At 42.5% G+C, this 20,655-nt stretch overlaps 1 protein-coding gene across 3 annotated transcripts in view; it reads right to left on the bottom strand.

Moving 5' to 3' along the window:
* Positions 1–20,655, bottom strand: part of NPFFR2 (neuropeptide FF receptor 2) — a 358,456-nt gene that overhangs the window by 179,618 nt on the left and 158,183 nt on the right. Inside the window, exon 2 of one of the 3 annotated variants that reach the window (XM_073600559.1) lies at positions 10,475–10,555. The exons of the other annotated variants lie outside the window; for them this stretch is intronic. The gene's annotated coding sequence lies outside the window, so the exon portion shown is untranslated. The remainder of the gene's footprint in view (positions 1–10,474; positions 10,556–20,655) is intronic. 3 annotated transcript variants of the gene reach the window in all.

The raw sequence follows: 20,655 nt of genomic DNA on the forward strand, positions 1-20,655 counted from the left end.
TGCTTTGGATCATGAGCAGTTCCTTTCCTTCTCCATACTCTTCTCGTCCCATCACTCTGGTACAAGTTGATCTTGGTTTCATCTGTCCATAGGATGTTGTTCCAGAACTGTGAAGAGTTTTTTAGATGTTGTTTGGCAAACTCTAATCTGGCCTTCCTGTTTTTGAGGCTCACAAATGATTTACATCTTGTGGTGAACCCTCTGTATTCACTCTGGTGAAGTCTTCTCTTGATTGTTGACTTTGACACACATACACCTACCTCCTGGAGAGTGTTCTTGATCTGGCCAACTGTTGTGAAGGGTGTTTTCTTCACCAGGGAAAGAATTCTTTGGTCATCCACCACAGTTGTTTTCTGTGGTCTTCCGGGTCTTTTGGTGTTGCTGACCTCACCGGTGCGTTCTTTCTTTTTAAGGATGTTCCAAACAGTTGATTTGGCCACACCTAATGTTTTTGCTATCTCTCTTATGGGTTTGTTTTGTTTTTTCAGCCTAATGATGGCTTGCTTCACTGATAGTGACAGCTCTTTGGATCTCATATTGAGAGTTGACAGCAACAGATTCCAAATGCAAATAGCACAATTGAAATGAACTCTGGCCCTTTTATCTGCTCCTTGTAAATGGGATAATGAGGGAATAACACACACCTGGCCATGGAACAGCTGAGCAGCCAATTGTCCCAATACTTTTGGTCCCTTAAAAAGTGGGAGGCACATATACAAACACTTGTAATTCTTACACCGTTCACCTGATTTGTATGTAAATACCTTCAAATTAAAGCTGAAAGTCTGCAGTTAGTTTCGATTCAAATCCATTGTGGTGGTGTATAGAGTCAAAAAGATTAGAATTGTATCAATGTCCCAATATTTATGGACCTGACTGTATGTATCTTTCCAAGAGGAGCGTATTTCGCATATGAGTCACCCATGTTTTAACCGATGGGGGATTATAGATTTCCAACTTAACAAAATGACCTTCCTAGCCTGAAATATGGCCCTGGAAACTTCCATTCTGGTCGTTTTCTCAGATATCACCTCTTCAAGGATTCCAAGCAAACAATGAATAGGATTCAAAGGAATATTTGCTTGGAAGACTATTAATTGTGGAGACAACCTTACTTCAATAGCGATGCAACTTCAGACATCACCAAAGGAGATGGATAAGGTCCCCTGAGGCTTGCCTGCATTTACCACAAAGTGGGTCAGAGACTACCCCCCCCGTCGGTTCGACGGACCCGAAAAATAGAAAAAAAAATCACCGCCTCGCTGACAGCTGTTATAAAGGCCGGGCCACCCGCTGATGTAACCAGATGACCCCCCCCACATGACGGGGCGGGGTCACTCTGTTACGTCACCAGGTGGCTCCCTCCTTTGCCTATATAACAGCTATCATCGCGAAAAGACAGCAGTCGATGGGACGCCTCCCATTGAGGTGGAGCATTTTTTGGGTCCATCTGCGCCGTGATTGAAGATGGATGGACATTGTGGGACACATTTTTTTTAATAAAGGAATTGTCAAAAACTTTCTTTTGTGGTTTTTACTTTTTGACATTTTTTGCGCGAGTGGATAGGGGTACAATGTACCCCATACCCTTTCACATAGAAGGGGGGCTGGGATCTGGGGGCCCCTTGTTAAAGGGGGCTTCCAGATTCTGATAAGCCCCCTGCCAGCAGACCCCCACAACCACTGGGCAAGGGTTGTGGGCATGAGGCCCTTGACCATATCAACATGGGAACAAGGTGCTTTGGGGGGGATGTTGAGGGCAAGCAGCCTGGTATGGTTCAGGAGAGAGGGCACTCGCTCGTCCCCCTCATATCCTGGTCTGCCAGGCTACTTGCTCGAAAAAGGGTCTGGTATGGATTTTGGGGGGGCCCCAAGCCATTTTTTTTCAACTTTGGTGCGGGGTTCCCCTTAAAATCCATACCAGACATGAAGGGCCTTGTATGGATTTGGGGTTGACCCTCACGCCATTTCTTTTTTAAATTTGGGTGCAGGGTTCCACTTAACCACTTCAATACACTTGTTATTTTACTACAAAAAAAGCTTCACAAACAATGTTTCTGACAGAGCAACAAAACAAGTCACAAGACTGGAAAAGATCCATGGGCATACTACTGCCACATAGCCTAAAACTTATTAAACAGTTGATGGCAGTACAAAGTGTGTACTACTTCAACTGTTATGCCCCGTACACACGGTCTGACTTTGTTCAGGCATTCTGACAACAAAATCCTAGGATTTTTTCCGACGGATGTTGGCTCAAACTTGTTTTGCGTACACACGGTCACACAAAGTTGTCGGAATTTCCGATCGCCAACAACGCGGTGACGTCAACCACGTACGACGAGACTGGAAAAGGCCAGTTCAGAATCAAGCGCGGCACCCTTTGGGCTCCTTTTGCTAATCTCGTGTTAGTAAAAGTTTGGTGAGAGACGATTCACGCTTTTTTAGACTCGTTTTCTGCAGTTCAGTTTGTGCTTGTGGGTTTGTATCTGCTCTTCAGTGCGTGCAAGCAAGTTCCGCGTGACTTATAGTCATTGTGTTCTTGTTTGTTCGTTACTGTTTTTCAGGTCGCTCTTCACAGGCCTTGCTGTTCTTCAGTGCGTTCTGTTACTTTGTTCTGAGCAGCCGACCGTTTTCTAGCCATGTTGCATATACGTACTCCTCGTAAAGTTCGTGCTGTGCGGGGGCTTGGTGTTGGGGTTCTGACCTTGACACAAGTCCAGTCCATGAACAGGGTGGGGAGGAGTTCATGGACCAAAAATTGGTTACTTCAGCGTGACCAGTTCTGTCATATGCCTTTGCTCCGTGAGATCCGTGAGATTAATCCAGATGATTTCAGGAACTTTCTCAGGATGACGGACCCCGTATTTCACCGTCTGCTGGCTTTGCTGACCCCCTATATCAGCAGGCAGGATACCTGCATGAGGCAAGCCATCACTGCGGAGCAGAGGCTCATCGCTACCCTGCGATACTTGGCGACAGGGAGAAGTCTGCAGGACTTGAAGTTCTCGACAGGCATCTCCCCCCAGGCTCTGGGTATCATTATCCCGGAGACCTGTTCTGCCATCATACAGAAGGAGTATATGAAGGTAAGATTTTTATCCTTTAATATCACATTTTATTGTATTGAATGTTTGATAATATATTGTATTTCTTTCCTCATTCCCTAATTACCATGATTGTAATATGCTGTGAATGTCCCCTTTGTCCTCATGCATGCTGGATTTTTCTGTAATTATTTTTTTAGTCCTTCATACAGATTGGCCTTCAATAACCTCCCCAGCATGCTCTCCTGCCCTATATTCACCTCATGTAGTTACTTAACAATGTATTTAGTCAGCTCCATAGTAGTGCTTTACCCCAAACACCCCCTAAAATGATTTTAAATGTGATTTGTGCTTTAAATTCAGGCAGAGTGCCAGAGGCTTTTTTTTTGTGGTGTCCCCAAATCATTTTTAGTAACCCTCCCTCCCCCCAACTGCTAAGTCAGCTGATCCCAATTCTCTATCTATCCTCAATCATCTATCTGCTGACTTTGCCAAACCCATACACACTATACCCATCTCTTTTGTGCTCAGATGTATGGATGAATTCCCCAAAGCATGTAGTGCAAGGGCCTGCCTGTATACTTTCAAATGGTACTGTTTAAAGTTTTTGTATCGTATTATTATCTTGACAGGTAATAGCAGAATGTCCAAATGTCCTCAAATGTGTACAGTGTGTATTTATATCTTTGTATTATGACACTTCTTACCTGTCCAGTGGGCTGCCAATAGTGTAACTAAGGAGGGGCTGTTCCAAGTAATACCCTGTATTTAGGCATTCATCTCTCAATGAAGTGGAGAGGGTTACCTGTCCAAGATTCTCCCCCCTATAATGTTAGAAATGGCCCATGAGAGGGGGGGAGGGGGAATATGATAGGTGTATCTTATACTTTGGTGTTGTTAAATTCCCCTTAATAAATGCTATCTGGAGGTTGGCCAAGAATGTTTGTGTCTAATCTGCTTGCCATGTTTATGTGCAAAAATACTAATTTTTTTTTGTTTTCCTCAACAGTTTCCTTCCACGCCACAGGAATGGCAGACTGTGGCCTCCCACTTTGCCCAGCGGTGGAACTTTCCTAACTGCGGAGATTGATGGGAAACACGTCCACATCGTCCCACCACCCAACTCGGGGTCATACTATTTCAACTATAAGGGGTTCAATAGTATTGTGATGTCGGCGGTGGTGTTGGCTAATTACGACTTCAAGTACGTGGACGTGGGCAAGAATGGCCGGATGTCCTATGGTGGAGTCATCGCCCAGACGGAGTTCTACAGGCATCTCCAGAATGGCAGCTTGGACTTGCCACCTCCAGAGGACAATGTGGAAGGACTCCCATTCATCTTCGTTGCGGATGAAGCATTTGCGCTGGGGGACCATCTTATGCAGCCATTCCCGATGAGGACCCTCACCCCGGAACAGAGGGTTTTTAATTACCAGCTGGCCAGAGCCAGAAGAGTGGTGGAGAACACATTTGGAATCATGGCCAGCCGGTTCCGCCTATTTCTGACACCCATCCATATGGGAGAGTATAGACTTAATCATATAATCCTGGCGTGCTGTGTTCTACATAACTTTTTACGCCAACATTCTGCCAACTATGCTGGCTCAGTTGGGCCTGAGGCCGGAATTCTACATGATACAACCCTGACGGCGCTTGAAAGTGGCCGTCCTGGCTTGCCCTCCCTGAGTGCCCGTGATGTCCGGTTAAGATACCTTGAGTTCTTTGCGGGTAGGGGGCCATCAATACGCCAGACAATTTGTGAAGCATTTATCAAATAAAAAAAAAAAAAGCTAATATTTGGTGACATTTACTGCTTGTGTTTGTTTTAGCTGACCCTGACAGCAATGTGGGGAGTCCTGAAAATGGCGTGATTGTGTAACCTTTTATACAAAGCACTGTTGGGTGTTATTTACTAAAGGCGTAGACACTTTGCACTACAAGTGCACTTGAAACTGCACTGAAACTGCACTTGTAGAGCAAAGAGGATTTTCCCTTAGGAAATAACCCCCATTTTCACAGAAAACAGCAATTACATCACCACAAAAGTGTTGTAGCGTTCAGAGAATAATCCACACATTCTTGATTAACAAACTTTTTAATACCTGCACAATCACATGTGCATTTAGAAAAGGTTTTTAAAACAAACCAACATGTTTGTTGTATAACAATTTTTGGGGTGGCATTATGAAAAATAGAAATGTCCATTTACGATAAAACAGCCCTGTGTAAAACCAACAAGAAAGACAAAAATCTTGAACTTACAAAGTTCACATATGGTAAAACTTGAAGGCAATATCAGACATGAGTATTTTGGAACTGTGTTTGATATTGCGTTCAGATGGGGTGAAGTCACCCCTTGAAAAGCCAAATTTGGAAGATGCACACCAATTTACGAATGTCAACATGTGCTAGCTGCCATCATGGGGGATCAAGGGACGTGTTTTGGGGGAGCAACCCCTTCCTCACCGCTACTTTATTATTGAGAAAGGTGTTGCACCCCCAAAACGCGTCCATTGATCTCCCGTGATGGCAGATAGCACATGTTGGCACACTGTGTGCATCCTCCAAATTTGGCTTTTCGAAACATCGCTAAAAAATTTTTAAGATTGTAGCACACAAAAAAACAAAGTGATTTTGTGGGGTTTTAAATTCGCCCCAAAACATCAATGATGTTATTATTTTTTTGAATAACATCATTGATTTTTTTCTTGAGGTTTTCCAATTCTAAATTACACCCCAGGATCTCCCCGATCAGGATCTGGGCACTTTCTGATGTGAAAGGATCTCGATCCACAACATCACGATCACCTAAAAAGAGAGAAACCAAACAAAAACAGGTATCAAAAATCTGCCGGCATCCATCTCTTACCTGAGTCTGTGGTCGCTGACACTCACCTGTTGTAGTGCCAATTTCCACCACATCTTCTTCCTCCTCCTGCTCAGCTTGGGTTGGGGGTATTTCCCCTTCTTCCAGAGGTGGGGGGTCTCTGGTCTCCTCGGATGAGGGGTGTCCTCTGAGTCTTTTCTCCCCTATGTAAAACAAAAATGGTATAATTAGCACACAGATATTTGATGGCAGAACTATAAATAGGAAACATTGCTTGGAAGTGGGGTACAATTGTCTATTTGGGCAGAGTTCCAAGATGTAGCATTTTTATTGTCCTTTGTCAAGCTTCAATATTTTACCTGTCTTGTACAAGCTTCACAGATGGAGACCCCCCTATAGTATACACTGGAGGACCTGTGTGGGCCCCCTAATAAATAGCGTGTTCTTGTGTCCCACACTAGTGCTCCAGCGTCCAGATGTGAAAACAGCTGCTGAGTGTCCTCTCCTTACACAGAATTTAGTTTGCATTTCATTCTAGTAACAAACCCATCTACACAACCAAATATTTTTCATACAAGTAGGCCCCAAAAAATGTAGGAAAATGCATATGGCCTAAACAATGGTGTTTTAGAGGCCGAAAGAAAAATGTCTGATACGAACGAATAATGGGCCCATGAACATTAAAGTTGCCATTTTAAACTGTACAACAATTAAGAAAAGCATATGGAGCAGCACGAACGTAATAAAGACAAAAAGAATAGGAACACAGCACAACTACTTACTTTTTTGCAGCACTCCCTGGATCTTTCGGTACTGCTTGGGCTCTCTTAATTTTAGGTCTGACCACCGCTTCCTGAGCTGATCTTTTGATCGTCGTACCCCGAAATTCCGGTGCAGACTTTTGACCACTTTCGCAATGATCTTGGCCTTTCTGATATTGGGGTTGGGGTAAGGCCCATACTTTCCATCATAGTCGGCCTTCTTCAGGATGTCGACCATCTCCAACATCTCCCCAAAGGACATATTTCTGGCCTTAAATCTTCTCCTTCTGGATCGGGACGTGTACGGATCCGGGCTTTCCTCCTCCTCCTCCTCGTTCCTGTAATTAGCACGCACCTGCTGTGTATCCGCCATGTGCTCTTCCCCCACTGCGCAGAACGAAAAGGGGCGGGGAATAGACTAGAAAGAACGTCAGGGGTGGGCGGAGTTACACGCATGCGCAGTGTGTATAAAGCGTACCACACGTGCGTATTACGTACGATCTGTGAGCGGAGGAAGGAGCATTGGAGGCGCCGATTGTAAGAACGAAGGTAAGAGACATACTTATGCCTATACTGCTTCTACATTGAGGCCTATATTGTAACAAGATTAGGAGAGTTTGGCCTGACATTAGGGTTTGTCTTGTGCTGTGTCTTGCAGTGAAAATGGATATCTTTCAAGATACTAACTTCATGGCAATATTCATTGACATGTTCAGGGAGCTGCCTTGTCTGTGGGAGATCAACCACCCACATTATAGAAACCAAACAAAGAGGAAGGCAGCGCTGGATCAATTGTTGGAAATTGTGAAGCAGGTGATCCCCACGGCAGACATCACATATTTGAAGATCCTAATTGGTGGTCTGAGGAGCACATATGTAAGGGAGCGCCAGAAAGTCCAGGATTCGCAGAGATCCGGAGCAGCAGATGACATCTATGTCCCCAGGATGTGGTACTATGACAGGCTGCATTTTCTGGCAGGTCAGGCTGAACCCAGGTCATCACTCTCCAGTCTTCCTTCCACGCTTCCTTCCCCTCCAGCTGAGGCTTCTGACACCCAACCTGGGCCTTCCAGACAGCAACATGTGGAGGAGCCCAGCTTGAGCCAGGTATAGCATTCCTCTAAATATTTCTGCTTGTCCAATCAATGATGTTAACTAGATGTTTGGAGATCTAATTTATGATTGTGATTGATGATGCAAAAACTAAAACCATGTCCCTTTTTCATACACAGGGAAGTCTCAGCCAGGAGGTGGCCGGGCCGAGCAGGCTGCCTGATCTGCAGGTCCCTCCCCTACACCAGGAAAGAAAAAGTGGCAGGAGGAGGAGTGCCCTAGAGGAGGCTGCCATAGGCCTCTTTTGGAAGGCTACAGAGGCCCTGGGAGCACCACACACCGTGGAGGATGACTTCGCCTGCATGTAAAATGCAGAGGATGGAGGAAGGACAACAACTCATGTGTGAGTCCTTAATGTTGGAGACTCCCAATAAGGGGTTGAGGGCCCAAATAACATCTGATACACACCTTTGTGACCTCACACATGGTCCTCCTCCTCCTCCTGCAGGTCCTCCTCCTCCTATCTTCCTTCTCCTCCAGGTCCTACTAGTCCTCCTCCTCCAGGTCCTACTCCTCCTCCTGCCACCTCTCCAACAGCAGAGCCACAGCGTGGAAGGAAGCGTGGAAGGAAGACCAGAGAGTGATGACCCTGGATCCAGTCTGGTCTGGCAAAAGATGCAGCCTCTTGTGGTACCACAGCCTGGGGAAACAGATGTCATCTGCTGCTTTCCGGATCTCTGGGACTTCTGGACCAGACTGCACTTCCTTACATATGGACTCCTCAGGCCACCAATTTTGATGTTCAAGAATTGATGTCTGCCCTGGGGGTCAAAGGCTTCACTAATTTCTGCTCTTTATCCAGCGTTGCCTCCCTCTTTGTTTGGTTCTGAGCCCTTAATAAAGGAATTTTGGTCTGAATTATACTTGCCTATGTGTGTTTTACTTCAAAAAGGACAGTATGTTTGTGAGGATTCAGGTACAATTCAAATATACAATGTGAAATTAACAAAGGACACCAACACCAAACAATCTCCTTGAGCTTCAATAATAAAAGATATCAATGGTGTTGTGGTAACTTGACACACAAAACACACACAAAAATATTCTGGAGTAAAACTAAAAATAACATTAAACAAAGATCAGCCTTTGAAAAAATACAAACATAAAATCTAAAATAAAAATGGCTTTAAATAAAAAAAAATAAAAAAAAATTATTTATGTCACATGTGACAAATAACAATATATTCAGGTAATCCCAATAAAAAAAAAAAAAAGTTTGTGAGAAGTGTGTGTAAGTATGAGCAGCAAAACTACTTAATTCTTCTCACATTATAAAGAAGAAGAGTGTGCGCTGTATTAAACCATTTTTAACATTGCAGCGTGACGAAAGTGCTGTATCCATTGCGAATGCTAATTTTACCAGACCGAGCTGTTCCGTGTCGGAATTTCTTCTGAGCATGCATGGCACTTTGTGCGTCGGAACAGGTCACACACGGTCGGAATTGACGCGATCCGATTTTGTTGTCGGAAAATTTTATAGCCTGCTCTCAAACTTTGTGTGTCGGAAAATCCGATGGAAAATGTCCGATGGAGCCCACACACGGTCGGAATTTCCGACAACACGCTCCGATCGGACATTTTCCATCAGAAAATCCGACCGTGTGTACGGGGCATTAGAGAGCAAAGTAGTGGCTAAAAGGTCAAAACAAATATAGACACACAGTAAAACCTTTTCAATGTTATATCTGTAGATCTAAATATTAAAGGCAATGTACGGTGTATTTCAGTAAGCACAGATTATCAATTATTATTGCTGTGTAAGATGTAATTGATATAGCTTTCTGATTTAAACATGTTTTCTTTGCAATATTTATGTATTGAATACATATAATCATTGATAGCTTTGATGCTAGATGGAGTGCTTAGTAGCTTAGGCTGGCCATACACGATTAGATCATTAGTGGGCAGGCTGAATGTACCAATTTGATCGATCAATCAACTTGGGTACAACCAGCCTGCCGGATTAACTTACGATCATCAAGTAGCTGCTATAGCCCCTAGCAATAATCACTGTCTTCTCCTGACTGGGGGATGTGCAGGGCAGGGGAAGCTGCCCCTGCCCGGAGAAGACAGCTATAACAGCCACTTGCAATGATCGTAAGTGAATCCAACAGGCTGGTTGTGCCCAAGTTGATTGATCAAGGGGGAGGGTGAGGGAGGGCAGTGGCAGCTATAGCCGCTAGCGATAATCACTGTCTTCTCCCGACAGGCAGGGCAGGGGAAGCCACCCCTGCCAGCAGAAGACAGTGATTATCGCTAGTGGCTATAGCAGGCACTTGCGATGATCATAAGTGAATCCGGCAGGCTGGTTGTACCCAAGTTGTTTGGTAGAAAACAATGGCCCAGCAGGAGGGATTCCCACATCAACACTCTCTGTGTTGATGGGGGAGTTGAGCAAATATCTTTCCTGCAACACGTGGTTGCTGGAAAGAAATTTGCTTTGTGTATGGCTGGCCTTAGTGCAATAATTTAACAATGGTTGAGATAAGTGTCATCTTATCACCTGAGATATGAGTCAACCAACACATATATTTGCAATGTAAGGAGGAGCAGTAAAACACAACCATTGAGGAGCATTGAGGAGTATGTACATATACAGTACATACAGCAAATATGGCTGCATCCATACACAAATATTACTACAAGTTGAATTTGGAAATACATTTAAAAAGTTTAACACACAATATGATTATTTACTCAAGTAGATCACTTTTACATTAACATACCTCCCAACTTTTTGAGATGTGAATGAGGGACACCTATCAGCAAAAGTATGCAGGCATAGGACACACCTCTTGCCACGCCCCCTTAAAGGAGAATTGTACAAAAAAAAAAAACAAGATTGGTTAAACCCACAAGTGCTTTTTTTACCACTACTATTACTTTATATTGGCGTTTGGAATTTACAAATGTTGCAATTTAGAAATCAGATGAAAGGTTTAGCGCTGGAAAACACTTTTTAATAGATAAAAAGTACATTTTACTGTATATACATCTATATAGATCAGACCAAAATGAGGGACATATGAGGAGGAAAGAGGGACAGAGGAACATTGCTCCAAATCAGGGACAGTCCCTCCAAATCAGGAACAGTTGGGAGCTATGCATTAACAGTTACCTAAAAATATTGCAAATATTGTCCATTCCACATACAGTAGGTTAGACTGAGAAGCCCTTGCACTAAATAACAAGGTCAACAAATAAGCCTCCAATCAGTTTTCTTGATTACTAAAAGAAAACATCATGCATTGTATAATAATGTTTCTATTTTTACCCATATTAACTAATCTTGTAATACATTCTTAATGAAGATGATTTAAAAGAATGCTTGCATCTAATACCAGTGACAGTACAGCTACATGGATGACCAAGAACATGGAAAAGGGAGCTGAACATTATTCATAATATAAACAGGCCTAAACGCTAATAAATTTACCAGAGACCCCTATCGCTGGCCTAAATATTGTGGAATAATAAGGGTCAGTCCAAAAACTATTCAATTTGAAAATCCGTTTTTTTCCTTAACATCATTTGACCAAGTGTGTTGGTAGAATTTATAACATGAATTCCAGGTGTGTCCATAATATGACTATTTTCCAATCTGTCAATCTATTATACCTATCATCCAGTACCTGATATTTAGGCATCCTAGACAAATACTCAACAGCATACAGAGTAGTCAAGAAACCCTGGAAGACTTTAGTTTTACTTAAATATGTATAAGCCACAGTGCAAGATTTGAACAATTCGATCCTATTCTTCATTTCGCTTACGAGGATAAGAATGGTGTCCATAAGTCCCAAAGGACAAACTCATACTATGACTGCACATAGATAAAAGGGTCTATTCATGGTCAAATCAATATCCAATGTGTGACCACTATCTCATGTTACCATCTTTAATTTTAGAGATTTAGACTTGTTTGACAATGAGTACAAAAAAAAAACGTATTTCTTTTTTAAAAATTAAAATTTTTAAAGATTTTTGTGAATAATGAATTAACCGGGGGGCGTGGCATGGAGAGTAGACATGCTGCGTGAACGTGCTAGGTTTCCCAGGATCCAGGAAAGCAAGTAGCGGCCGTCCATAGCTCATTCCTCCCGCATATACTATGTCCACACGCCGCCGTGCAGCTTCACGGCCACTCAGCGGTGGTAAGAATCAAGCAGGTGTGCTGCGAGCCTACTTAGAGCATGGACCCCGGACGCACAGCTAAGATGGCGCCAGGCCACGAGGAAATGAAGCGCAGCTCTCCAGCTGTGAAAGGGGGCCCGACAGTACCGGGACATGGCTCTACAATACCCAGCCACTGCTCCTTAACCTCAGGTTCGGGGCTTTCCAATAGCCAACCGTGGCTCTCCAATAACCGACAAGGGTTCTTTGGTACCTGGTGAGCCCTCTTGTTAGGATCAAGCCGGGGCACTGCAATGCCCAGCGGTGGCTCGCCAGCTTCCGTCAGTGGCCATCTAATTACTAATGCTGGTTCCTTAGATATAATGTCTACAGTTCAGGTGCAGTGTTCTAGCCCCCTGGCCTATAAACCTACTAGTGGGCAAGTTACATCTCAGCCAGATTTACCTGCGGAAGACATGGATTAGGATCTTAGAGAACATAGAGAACATAGCAGACTCCTTCCTACTAATGCAGATATCCAGTCACTTATAACTGCTGTTGAGCTATCTTGCAAGCAAGCTGTAGAGGGGCTTAGGGAGGATACAGTGGCACCTGGACATAGAGCAGAAGAAGTGGAGACGGTCAAGATGACATTAGGCAAGTTGTGGATGATACCCAAGATATTATTAAACATCATGAGAAGGTTTTGAACCCCTTATGGATCAGCTTGATGATTATGAAAACAGAGATCACTAGCAGCATATAATGTACGCATTTTTCCCTGAAGCAACCCAGACCTCAGACCTGCTTCAGACTGTACTGGGCTTATTTCACCAAATTTTGGGAGAACTTGCACCCGACATTATCGAGGTGGATAGGGTGCATTGTGCACCACTCCATGCTCCCCAAAATGCAGATAAGCCAAGAGACGTTATTTGTAAATTACACAGATACTCAGTGAAGGAAGCCATTATGAAAGCAATCTGTAGTAAATCTACTGTCGATTTTGATGGAGCTCAGCTCTCTTTATTTCCGAACTTATCACATCGTCTGATGCAGTGGCGGACTGTCAGACCCTTGCTAAAAGCTTTGCATGCTGTTGATGTTAAATACCATTGGTGTTTCCTTTTTCCCTAACGGCTACCTGGATTGGTAAAATGGCGGTTCTTCGAACCAAAGACGACTTGCAATATTTTGTAGAAATGTTGGACTTGCCTCTAGTGGATTTTCCGAGCTGGAGATTGAATAGCTCCAAACCTCTTTTACAACATCCGGAACGGTGGCATCAGGTACCGGTCAGAGCTCAACGAGAGAACCGTCCAGATAGACATAATTAAAGTCCAACTCCTGCTAGGCCAGTCTGAACCTCCGTTTGGGCTTAGTATAATGAGTAGACATGTGCATTCGTTTTCGTACGAATGCATTTTCGTCCGAATTTCAGGTATTTTCGTTATCGTTTTAACAAACGATAACGAAAGTGCAGAATCCGAAAAATGAAAGATCCGACATAAACAAATGCTTTATTTTCATTTTCGTTGCTACAACAGTTTGATATAGATAGGAGATTCGACATGATGCTGACAATAACAATCTGTGTCCATCAAACCTGTGGTCGAATGTGCCTAACCTTAACTCTATTAGTCCAAGATTATTCTACATAGAGAGAAAAGATTTGACATAGAGAGAAAAGATTTGACATAGAGAGAAAAGATTCAACGTAGGGGAGAAAAGATTTGGCGTAGGGGAGAAAAGATCGCTGCTGGAATTGGGTGGGGGAAGTAAAATAAAAATAATGATGATGATGAATGTTATTGGCTGATTGTAACCAAAGAGGAGGAGCAGTAAAATAGCTAGAACTAAGTGCACACGTACTTTGGCTTATGGTGTCTGTTGAAAGTTCTAAGAAGATTCGACGGTGCAGGTAAACTATACGGCGTCGTACAGTTTAGCTGCTCCGTTGAATCTTCTTTGAACATTCGACAGACACCATAATCCTTCAATGACAGATTCGACCTTCAATAATTTGGATTTTCGGACGAATGCAATTTTTAACGAAAAACGAAATAAATAAAAACGAATTTCGGGAGTAACTAAATAAATTTATTTTTCGGACGAAAACGTAATTCCGAAACAAAATATTTCAGTATGCACATGTCTAATAATGAGCGCCCACTGTTCAGAGTGGGATATCGGTTGAGGAGAATTGATAGAATAGATTGTATAAATCGATATGGGCACTTGTTTTTTTTTTTTTTTTGCATGGTCGGATTTACCTATTGCCCTTTTGTATTGCCTTCGTACTACGTAGATTTAGTTGGTGGATAGGCTTTTGTTTAGTTTTGAAGTATTAAAGGGGTTGTAAACCCTTGTGTTTTTTTACTTTAATGCATCCTATGCATTAAGGTGAAAAAACACCTGGCAGTCACCGGCCCCCCAGCCCCCCCCCCACAGTTTTACTTACCTGAGCCCCTTCATCTCTTCAGTGGGGACTTTCTCTCCCCCTCTCCACGGGGTCCTGGCTCTTGATTGGATAGATTGATAACAGTGCAGCCATTGGCTTCCGCTGCTGTCAATCAAATCCAATGACGTGGGCACCTGGGGTGGGGCCAAGTCTGGCATTCTTGTGGATGCAAATGCTGGACTCAGGTGCATGCCCGAAAGGTAACCCCCTCGGGAGAGCGCTTCTCCTAGGGGGTTCTCTGATGCGGGGAGGAGCCGTGAGAGCCACTGGGGGACCCCAGAAGAGGATGTGTGACCCCAGAAGCCACTCTGTGCAAAACAAACTGCACAGTGGAGGTAAGTATGACATGTTTGTTATTTAAAGAAATAAAAAATGATCCTTTACAATCACTTTAAGGTTTGATACTAATGTGTACATTTATCTATGTTTGCCTGGGGAGGACATTGTGCCCTACTCATGCCCTTAATCATCTTTCCACCAATAGGTTGGTCCCGAAACAAGGGACTTTGTATTCTGATTATTTGCAGAAGGGAAGATGAATCTGGGTACGGGTTGTTTACCCCTTCCCGGATTCATCTTCCCCTTGGGTGGTATTTCACACATAGTGAGATATTTTGTTATTTTTTTCTCCCTTTTTTAATTTTTTTCTTCAGGTTTGTGTTATTTGTATGTTTTTTTTTTCCTTTCTTTTTTCTTTTCTTCTTTTTTTTGCTAGGTGCATCTACAGGTGTTATCCAGGGTAAAGCTGGGTTCCTCGGTGGGAGAACAGATGTCTATTCAATGGAGTGGTGCGGTAATATGCTTATTGAGTCAGATTTCCAGATTAGATTTAGGCAATGGTTGGCATAGTGAAGATTGTTTCATATAATGTGAGAGGTCTTTGCTCATCTCATAAAAGGGGTCATCTTTGGCATTAACTGCATCACCTGGGGGCAGATATTGTTTTCATGCAGGAGACACACTTCATGGCAGGGTCCACCCCTCATATGCCTCTTTTTCCCTTTAATCAATGGTTTCATGCACCATTGCCTATCCCAAGGGCTAGGAGAGTAACGATTGCTTTTTGTAATTCGTTTCCCCTGTCACTTACGAAAGTACAAGCGGACCCTGAAGGCCGTTTTCTGTTGGTTAAGGGTACGCTGCAGGGCCAGTACTATACCTTTGCTTATATTTATGCCCTCAACACTTGTACTGTTAATTTTCTATCTAAGACCTTGAGAATGCTTTGGAGATTTAGAGAGGGTTTTTTGGTATTGGGAGGGGATTTCAACCTCACTTTGGACTCTTGCCCGGACACCTCATCGGGTAAAACCCCATTGTCTTTCAGAGCTCTAAAGCACATTAAACAACTTCTATGCTCTTTACATTTGGTGGATAGTTGGCATGCATTACATAATAGAGAGAGATTATAGCTATTATTCTAAAATTCATTATATATATTCACGCATTGATCTATTGTTGGTGGACCAATTTTATATGAACCATGTTTGTTTTTCCACCATAGAATTTATTACTATATCAGATCATGCTCCCAAACTGACTTTCCGACCGATTTCTGCCTATAGTGTGGAACGGACATGGCCATTGAACGAATCCCTATTGGATGATAAGTTGGTCTTGGAAACTCTATCTCGTACATTGGCATCATACTTTGAAATAAAAATACCTGGGGAGGTGTCTGGTCAAGCTGTTTGGGAAGCACATAAGGCAGTTATTAACCACTTCAATACCAGGCACTTATGCACCTTCCTGCCCAGACCAATTTTCAGCTTTCAGCGCTCTCACACTTTGAATGACAATTACTCAGTCATGCTACACTGTATCTAAACAAAATGTTTATCTTTTTTCTCACAAATAGAGCTTTCTTTTGGTGGTATTTAATCACCACTGGGTTTTTTATTTTTTGCGATATAAGCGAAAAAACTGCAAAAATTTTGAAAAAAAACACACTTTTTTTTAGTTTCTTTTGTAAAATTTTGCAAATAAGTCATATTTATGCTGCTACATATCTTTGGTAAAAATAACCCAAATTAGTGTATATTCTTTGGTCTTTGTGAAAGTTATAGAGTCTACAAACTATGGTGCCAATCACCGAAAATTGATCACATCTGATCACACCTGATGTACTGAAGGCCTATCTCATTTCTTGAGACACTAACAAGCCAGGAAAGTACAAATACCCCCCAAATGACCCCTTTTTGGAAAGTAGACAGTCCAAGGTATTTACTAAGAGGCATGGTGAGTTTTTTGAAGTTGTAATTTTTTCCCACAATTCTTGGGGAAAATTAAGATTTTTTTTTTTTTTTTTTTTTTTACACAAACTGGTCATATTAACAGGTTATTTCTCTCACACAGCATATGCATAATTGCAACTACACCCCAAAATACATTCTGCTACTCCTCCTGAGTATAGCGATACCACATGTGTGAGACTTTTACACAGCCTGGCCACATACAGAGGCCCAACATTGAAGTATCACTTTCATGCATTCTACAAGCATAAATTGCACATATCCTTTCTCAACCACCTATTACACTTTTGAAGGCCCTGGAGCACCAGGACAATGGAATTGTCCATAAAACGACCCCATTTTGGAAAGCACACACCCCAACGTATAATCTATCAGGCATAATGAGTCTTTTGAACGGTTCTTTTGAACGGTTCATTTTTTTTCCAGAGGTTTGTGGAAAATGTGGAAAAAAAATGAAAATGCATTTTTTTTACACAAAGTTGTCCATTTATAAGATATTTCTAACATATAGCATGCACATAGCAAAAATGACACCCCAAAATGCATTCCTCTACTCCTCCTGAGTATGGCAATACCACATGTGTAAGACTTTTACACAGCCCGGCCACATACAGTGACCCAACATTGAAGTAGCACTTTCAGGCGTTCTACAAGCATAAATTGCACATATCCTTTCTCAAACACCTATTACACTTTTGAAGGCCTTGGAGCACCAGGACAATGGAATTATCCACAAAATTACCCTATTTTGGAAAGCACACACCCCAAGTATAATCTATGCAGCATAATGAGTCTTTTGAACGGTTAATTGTTTCCAGAAGGTTTTGGAAAAGTGGAAAAAAAATGAAAACGCATTTTTTTTTACACAAAGTTGTCCATTTATAAGATATTTCTAACATATAGCATGTGCGTAGTAAAAATGACACCCCAAAATGCATTCCTCTACTCCTCCTGAGTATGGCGATACCACATGTGTGAGACTTTTACACAGCCTGGTCACATACAAAGGCCCAACATTGAAGTAGCACTTTCAGGCGTTCTACAAGGACTAATTGCACATATCCTTTCTCAACCACCTATTACAATTTTGAAGGCCCTGGAGCACCAGGACAATGGAATTATTCACAAAATGACCCCATTTTGGAAAGCACACACCCCAACGTATAATCTATGAGGCATAATGAGTCTTTTGAACGGTTCATTTTTTTCCAGAAGTTTTTGGAAAAAGTGGAAAAAAAAATAAAATGCATTTTTTTACACAAAGTTGTCAATTTATAAGATATTTCTAACACATAGCATGTACATAGCAAAAATGACCCCCCAAAATGCATTCCTCTACTCCTCCAGAGTATGGCGATACCACATATGTGAGACTTTTACACAGCCTGGTCACATACAAAGACCCAACATTGAAGTAGCACTTTCAGGCATTCTACAAGCATAAATTGCACATCTCATTTCTCAACCACCTATTACATTTTTGAAGGCCCTGGAGCACCAGGACAATGGAATTGTCCACAAAATAACCCCATTTTGTAAAGAAAACACCCCAACGTATAATCTATGAGGCATAATGAGTCTTTCGAACGGTTCATTTTTTTCCAGAAGTTTTTGGAAAATGTGGAAAAAAAAATGAAAATGCATTTTTTCTTACACAAAGTTGTCCCTTTATAAGATATTTATAACGCATAGCATGTACATAGCAAAAATGACACCGCAAAATACATTCTGCTACTCCTCCTGAGTATGGTGATACCACATGTTTGGGACTTTTACACAGCCTGGTCACATACAAAGACCCAACATTGAAGTAGCACTTTCAGGCATTCTACAAGCATAAATTGCACATCTCATTTCTCAACCACCTATTACAATTTTGAAGGCCCTGGAGCACCAGGACAATGGAACTGTCCACAAAATAACCCCATTTTGTAAAGAAAACACCCCAACGTATAATCTATGAGGCATAATGAGTCTTTCGAACGGTTCATTTTTTTCCAGAAGTTTTTGGAAAATGTGGAAAAAAAAAATGAAAATGCATTTTTTTTTACACAAAGTTGTCCCTTTATAAGATATTTATAACGCATAGCATGTACATAGCAAAAATGACACCCCAAAATACATTCTGCTACTCCTCCTGAGTATGGTGATACCACATGTTTGGGACTTTTACACAGCCTGGCCACATACTGAGGCCCAAAATCCAAGTAGCATGTCCAGGCATTCTAGCAGCATTAATTACACATATCATTTTCTCACTACCGATCACATTTTTGAATGCCCTTCATATTTCTAACACATAGTAGGTACATACCAAATAACAAAAGATTACCTGTGGTTTTAGAAGTGCAGTGGTCCACAGAGGAGAGCATCGGTCCAGGCAGCAGGCAGGAATGAGGTCAGCGACAGCAAAAGCAATCATCCAGGTAGCAGGCAGGAATACTGTCCATAGTTTGTACAGGCAGAGATATTGTCAGCACAGCCAGAGTACAGCCAGAGCACAACCAAAGCACAGGTCCAAGTAGCAGGCAGAGGTTTCCCGGCAGAAATACTGTCCAAAGTCAGTAGAGGCAGCAGGCAGATATATGGTCAACAAAGCCAAAGTATTGGTCCGAATAGCAGGAAGAAACATGGTTCATAATGTCATGGGTCATTACAGGCAGCAATATGGTCAGCACAGCCAAAGTATTGGTCCAGGCAGCAGGAAGGACCATCAAGCTTAGGGCCAGGGGGACAGGGGTAGAGGCTTCTCCCACCCAAATGACTTTGAAGCCTTCAGGCAACCAGACCCTGTTCTGGGAGCAAAGAAAACAAAAAACTGTTTTTCTTTACTCAGAATGCTATTGTGAAGCACCTCACATAAGTGAGACCCCTGTATACTAATGTAGATGGCCAAAAGATCAGTCCAAGTGGCAGGCAAAAACATGGTCAATTAACAGGCCAAGGTTGGTGCATGTGGAAGTCAGAAACGTGGTTTAAATCTGCAGGCAGAGGCATCGTCGGTAAACAGGCTGAGGTTGGCGCACGTGGAAGCAGGCAAATGGGGAAATGGCAGTCTGGTAATAATAAAGGGAACTAATATTGGATGGATGTATAATAATTTAAGTAATCTCCGATGCACAGGCCAGGTTGGGAGGGACATTGGGGACAATAATAACTGGAATCTCTTCTTACTCCTCCTCTGCTGCATACATGGCATTTCTTTTGGCGTCTTCTTCCAGATTCTGTGGGGGGAATGCTATAGGGAAAGTGTTGCTCGTGAAGTAGACTCACATTATCAGAGCGAATGCTTCCTGGGACGGGACCTTGTTGGTAAATGAGGGCAGTGACGATATCTTCAATATACTTGAGGTAGGTGATTTGTTGGTTTTGAGTTGCTTTTTGGTAGCAGACAGACAAATTAAAAAGGGCCATGTGAAACAGGTGAAACACAACTTTCTTGTACCAATAAAGGGACTTTCTGGTTGATAAATAGGGTTGTAGCATCTGATCGTTTAAATCCACCCCCCATATACATATTGTAGTCGTGGACACATTCAGGCTTTACGATGGGGCCACGTCTTCTTTGGATCTCCACCACGGTGTCATTGTGGATGGTAGAGAGGATGTGGACATCTTTCTTGTCCCTCCACTTCATGGCCAACACCTCCTCGTTCCTCATGAATGCCGATTTTCCATTTTGCAATTTTTTGGTCAACAGATTTTGTGGGAATCCCTTACGTTTTTTTTTTTAAGGTACTGCAGGCCGGGTTTTTTTTACTGTAAAGATGATGAAAAAGGGGCAGGCTGGTATAATAGTTGTCGACATATAAATGGTATCCTTTTTCAAACAGGGGGTATGCCAGCCCCCAGACAATTTTCCCACTGGTTCCAATATATGTGGGGCAGTTACGGGGCTGGAGCTGGGAGTCTTTGCCTTCGTAGATCTGGAATGTGAAGGCGTATCCAGTGGCTCGATCACATAATTTTTTAAATTTCAGCCCATACCTGGCTCTCTTGTTTGGTATATACTGTTTGAATTGCAGTCGGCCAGTGAAATGTTTGAGGGACTCGTCCACACAAATTTTTTGGTCTGGGATGA

The sequence above is a fragment of the Aquarana catesbeiana genome, linkage group LG01 (genome assembly GCF_042186555.1).
Source record: "Aquarana catesbeiana isolate 2022-GZ linkage group LG01, ASM4218655v1, whole genome shotgun sequence".
NCBI lineage: Eukaryota > Metazoa > Chordata > Amphibia > Anura > Ranidae > Aquarana > Aquarana catesbeiana.